The sequence below is a fragment of the Mus pahari genome, chromosome 15 (assembly GCF_900095145.1).
Source record: "Mus pahari chromosome 15, PAHARI_EIJ_v1.1, whole genome shotgun sequence".
Classification (NCBI taxonomy): Eukaryota; Metazoa; Chordata; class Mammalia; order Rodentia; family Muridae; genus Mus; species Mus pahari.
This window is the reverse complement of record NC_034604.1, coordinates 33934372-33940371: the sequence shown is the minus strand read 5'-3', so window position 1 is coordinate 33940371 and position 6000 is coordinate 33934372. Positions and strand designations below refer to the sequence as shown.

General features: G+C 46.4%; 1 protein-coding gene across 7 annotated transcripts in view; it reads left to right on the top strand.

Moving 5' to 3' along the window:
- Fgf1 (fibroblast growth factor 1) overlaps nucleotides 1-6000 on the top strand; it is a 91507-nt gene that overhangs the window by 49518 nt on the left and 35989 nt on the right. The window contains exon 1 of one of the 7 annotated variants that reach the window (XM_029546788.1): nucleotides 256-368. The exons of the other annotated variants lie outside the window; for them this stretch is intronic. The gene's annotated coding sequence lies outside the window, so the exon portion shown is untranslated. Of the gene's footprint in view, nucleotides 1-255; nucleotides 369-6000 lie in introns of those variants that run through there. 7 annotated transcript variants of the gene reach the window in all.

Sequence of the window (6000 nt, the reverse complement as noted above, 5' to 3'; positions counted from 1 at the left end):
AGACAGAGACAGAGACAGAGAGACCGAGAGAGACAGAGAGAGAGACAGAGAGACAGAGACAGAGAGAGACATGTGCAGGGAAATAGCAATGAAGACGGGCGGGGCTGCAGATGCTGGGCAGTCAAGGATGACAAATGTCCAGAGAAGCAGGTAGAAATGGGGAAGGTAGGGAGGAGAAGGCTGTCTCTGGATGACCTAAGACTGTCTGAGTCAGAGAAGCCAGGAGGCCCAGCTTAAAGAGGGCCCAGGCTTCCTGAGGGAAGCAGGCACCAGGCACAGCCAGGTCCTTAGGGGATCCCTGGCCAGAGACACCTTCTAATCTCTGAAGGCTCTACCACCTCTTCAGAAAGTCTGCCACGTGCCAGCAGGTAAGGAGCAACTATGTCCCAAGCCCTTTTTTGTATTTATGTACTCCTCGGGCCGTTCTGGAGGGCACAGTTCTTGATGTATGACCCTGGGCTTATAGAGCCAGTTAACTCAGAGCAATGTTCCTCATGTGGTAGGTGGCAAAGGTGAGGAGAAGCTAAAGGGCACGAGAGCAGCCAGCCTTGCAGGTCTGTGCCGACACAGGCTGACAAACACTGTCTATGGTCCCCTTCTCAGTACACCTGCTTGTTTGCAGGTGAGAGACTGGAGCACAGAGGCTGGTCGTATGGCTCAGATTCCGTGGTGGGCATGGTGGAACCAGGGTACAAGTGCAGATGTGGCTGACCACAGCTGTATGTTGGCAGGGACATGAGGAACTAAGGGTTAGATGAAGTCAGGTGACCACCTGAGGAGACGATGCTCTTCTTCTATGCTAAGTGCATAGCAAGGTCTCCCTGCGCAATCACTCCTCTGATTTGAACCTAAAGATCAGCTACTGAGAAAGTTCAAGTTCCACTTGAGTGGGGATCTCCACCTTCACAGAAGGAGCCTTAAGAGAGAAACTTTCAGCACAAACTCAAGGCATTAAGTTCTGGACTAGTAAGGGGGGGGGGTATCCAGCATTTTTAAAATTAATTATTAAAATTTCCCTGGTTATATAAAAAGGGTTCCTTATAAACTGTACAAAAATAATACAACACAAAAAAATGAAACCATTGATATTAAACAATAAACTGCTAAAGGTATCTTAGCTATAATCTTACCACTCAGTGCTGGCTATGACCATATTTTGAGGGGGTCTAGGTATTCTATAGTGTGAATGTGTGTGCAAATGTATGTATGTAACTTGTAGTCTTCCCTTCCTGTCATACTCATTGGTATTATCTTTTGAAATCATAGTTCTTAATATCTGAAATGGTTATTGCCTGATTTAATCTTTGTCCTTACGGGAGAACGTGTGTGCTAATATACAAGTCTGGAAGTCCCCTAAGTGGGTATCCGCAGAACATGGCACTGACTGTCACTTTGTTCAAGCGAGTGGACACCAACCGGATACAGTTTATGGGAAGGGATGTGATTAGGAAGCGCTCGCATTTTCCTTACTTCCTAAAGTCTGTTTCTTTGTCTTCATCCTTCTAAGATAGGGTCTCATGTGGCTGAGGATGACTTTGAGCTCCCGATCCTTCCACTTCTCAAGGGCTAGGCTCACAGGTGTGTGCCACTGGGAACTGAATCTAGGATCACTGAGCTACACCCTTAGCCCCAAGTCCTCACTATTATTAACTAATGACACCATTCTACAAACAGAGCTCCACAACTTACTCATCCTGACTAACTAGAACTATGGGCTAATACCTCTCATTGCCATTTCCTTTCTGCAGGCACCACTTCCTTCTGCTGCTTTGAAATTGACTTGTTTTAGATTCAATGTATAAGCAAGATCTGTGCTCTTGGTCTTTCTATACCTGGCTTATCTGCTTAGTTAATACCTCTGGGTTCATCCATCTTGATGCAAATGGCAGTGTTTTCTTCTTTTGATTAAGGCTAAAGAGTATTCCATCTGTCGATGGACATCTAGGCTGATTCCTAACCTTGGTTGCAGTAGAACCAAGGATAAAAATATCTTGGTTGCATTAGATGTGGGGATAAAGACGCTTATTTAATACAGTGACTTCAATATATTCGATAGTGGAACCACTTACCATCTCTTCAGGCCCAAGGATTTCTTTATTTTTATTTTATGTGTATGAGTATTTGCCTGCATGTGTGTCTGTATATCATATAAATTTCTGGTACCCATGTAGACCAGAAGAGGACATTGAACTGTCTAGGACTGAAGTTATGGGTGATTGTAAGCTACTGTGTGGGTGCTGGGAACTGGTCCCTGGTACTCGGCAGGAGTAGGCAATGATTTTTAACCATTGAGCCATGTTTCTACCCCAAACCCCACCCCAGACCATTTTTAAGAAGTTTTTTTATCATGTAATTTTCTTCTAGTAGTTTATAGTTTTGGCTTTATACATAAGATGTCCATCCATTTTGAGTTGATCTTTTTACATTATATGACCTAACATATTTATCAAACATGCATTCCATGCCAGACCTATGTGAGAAACTGGGAATGAAAAGCTAAGCAAGACAGACAGGGGGTTCCATCCCTCATGCAAACAGCCAGACAGCAAGCATGAGGCTTGCTCTAAGTCTGTGGGAAAGCAGAAGTGCCCTGTTTTTCCAAGGCAGGTGGGGGTGGAGACAGGGCTGGTACAGAGGGCTCTGGGCCAACGGGAAAAAGCAAGATCAAAGGTGAACGCAATGTTGGCATATTTTGGAACTGGAAGTTCACTCTTGTTGGAAGCCACTGATGGATGCGATGCCAGGGAACTCTTGAGCCATCTGTCTTCTCTCAATACAAAGACCAGGAAACAGCTCCAATATACACTCTGTGGGTGTGCTCACCAACAGAGAATGGGACTGGAACACAGTAGATTCTCCATGGCCATTTGTAGAATAAATGAAAGCGGTCAGGCAGGTGGTCTCAACCATCTTCTCTGGCATCACCAAGTGCCAGGGGAAACAGAAGTGGCTAGGGATTTGGAGCACAGGTCATCTTCCCTGTCCATACCCCTCCTAGAAATGACAGCAGTTGTCAGAATGGTCAGGACCATGTGGCTGGAAGGCAGGTCTGGACATCGCATTCATCTGCTGAAGCACAGGCCATCTGTCTAGGCTCCCATAAGTGGAAAACAGGCAAAAGAGGAGTAGACAATGGTCCCAATGCCCTGCCTGGCACAAGAGGGTGAGCTGGCTCCTCTGCTAGGTGTCAGTGCCTGAGCTATAATTATGTCTCATCTCAGTCATCTGCTTCACATCTGAGTCCCACATTCCCAAGACATGCTGCCACTTTCTCAGAGAAGGTACCTGGACTGACGTCCCCAAAATATTCAGTTCAGGCAGCTGTGAAGACTGACTTTTTGCCCTTGGCAAAAAACACCCACACATGGGAGGCTCCCTTACCTATTATGTGGCCTTCTGCTTGCATGCCCCTGCTCTACCTGTCCACCACGTCACTCAGCAGCCAGGGTGACCTTTTAAAAATTGCGAATCTGATGATGTCACTGCCCAGCCTACCTTGTCTGGTCTTTTCCCGTAGTCCTGCCAATAAAGGCCCACACAGCTCCAAGTAATCCACCAGCTGCTCTAGCCACAGCCTTCTATTCCCCTCCTCCTCCCTGATGGAGCCTTTAGTTTCTCCGCTGAAATACTCTTTCTGGATGCAGTACCTTTGCATATGCCTTTCTCTACTGACTTCTGATAGGAACGACCCTTTCCCTAGAATACCTTGCCATCTCTCAGGCTCCGGACAGCGCTTGTCATATGGCTCCCTGAAAGCCTTCCACCTCACCCAGAATCCCTTGGAATTTGAACGTCAAGAATGCCTCATTGTGCCGGGCGTGATGGTGCACGCCTTTAATCCCAGCACTCAGGAGGCAGAGGCAGAGGCAGGAGGATTTCTGAGTTCAAGGCCAGCCTGGTCTACAAAGTGAGTTCCAGGACAGCCAGGGCTATACAGAGAACCCCCCCCCCCCCCNAAAAAAAAAAAAAAAAAAAAAAAAGAATGCCTCACTGTGTGTGGCATGTGCCTTACTCTCTACTACGTTCCTTATGCCTGGCACTACTAGGTGCTCATCAACGCATTTTATGTGAAAGCATACACATTCAGACTCCTGAACCCGTGGAAACAACCTCTCCAAATAAAATGAGGGCAGAAAGAGGCTAAAACACAATGCTATTGTCTTGTTTCCGTACTATCGTTATCATCTGGGATGGGCTTGCCAGCTTCTGTGCTGTGGGTAGGCCTGAGTTAATTCTTTAGAACCACTTGCTGGCTGAGCTCAGAACAGCCTGTGCCTTTGTAGTAGGCCGTGCCAAAGCAAAGCCTCGGAAAAAACCCACAAACACCAGACCATGTCCAGGTGCTTCTGCATGGCCCCAGCCTCCTGCTGCACAATGGAGCAAGAGCAGGAAGCCTGCCCTCCTCTTGCCCCAAGCTCTGTTTTGCTTTCTTCTCCGCCCCCCAGTAGCAACAACAATTATTCAATAAAGAAAATACGAGTAATGGAAAGAAGGAGAAAAAAATAAACATTGAAATGGGCAGTGTCCCTTAGCTACTGCTTACACACACACACACACACACACACACACACATATACACACAGTAGATTTGGAGACATTTCAGTGATTTTGCTAAAGGAAGAAAAATAATCAAGTTTGTTCCCCTTAGGTGGCAACATTTTTCTTTATGTTAGTACAAAATGAAAGTTCCTGAGGTCCATGGTTCTCACAGAAAGGTATTCGTCAGAGTCCCCTGGGGTAACCTGCTAGATGAGGGGCTCCCAGGGTTACTTGGCCCAGTGCATTAGAATTAAGATAAGGGAGTTGGTCATAATTCCCAGAGAGATGAGCCACACCCAGAAGAATGTGAGCAGCATGGTGGGTCCTGTGCTGGTAACAGGAGAGGCAGCCGAGGAGGGACCTCCACTCTCCTGGGAATTCCAAAGGCAGGTGCCAAAGATGCGGAACCAAGAAAAACGCCACACATCAGACTCTGACGCCCAGAAAGATGGAATCTGCTGGTCCCTCTTCTAGTGCAAGTGGGAAGGAAGGGGGAGATTCCACTAATTCACTAAATTAACACTGCCTGAACTAAACCTAGCAACAGGGACCCATGACAGACTAGGTAGACAATGGTGGCAGTGGAATTGGCCAGAAGCTGGTAGTAGCTCATCATGTCCATCAAGACCTTTGTGTATGTGGAGTGTGTGGCATGCATTAGGTCCATTACTCCACCTGGCCACCTCACACAAGATTATTACCATCATCAGTCTGTGAGAGAGAATGATGAGATTCGGCGGACCCGGGAGACTGGCCCAGAGTGAGCTGGTACCACGCTAGATGGGAAGCTAGGTCCCCAAATTTGGAGTTACTAATGTAAACCATTATAGTGCATCTCCCTGATTTCTTTGTACTTATAATGAAATGGAAAAGGGCCCCGTAAGATAAGCCTTCTCCTTTTCCAGACACTTACTAGAAAGATCCATTAAGCTCCGCTTAAAGGGTGCCAGCGTTCCCAGCGCCAAGTCCTGAACTCTTGCACATTCCTCCCATGAGCCAGCTCCAAAGGCTTACAAACCACATGCTCTGGTTTATCAGAGTGACAACCCCACTCCCTATACCAACTTTCTGCACTAGTTAATTTTTATGCTACTGTGGTAAAATAGGTTGACAAAAAAAAAAACAGCCTAAGGAAGGAAGGATTTATTTTTGGTTTAAAGTCTGAGGATTAAGTCCACCATTAAGGGAAGGTATGCTGGCAGGGGCATGAGGCGGCTGGTTGCACTGGGTCCTCACTTCAGAAGCACACAGTGACCAATGCTTGCTCTCATCTCACGTTTCCCCTTTTTATTAAGTCCAGAACTCCAACCTACATGATGCCATAGTTTGGGTCTTCCCAATTCATTCAACCAAATCAAGAAAATCCTTCACAGACATGCCCAGAGACCTGTCTCTTTAGACATTCTAGATCCTGTTGACAATCAATATTAACCATTATAATATGTTTATATAAGTGTACGT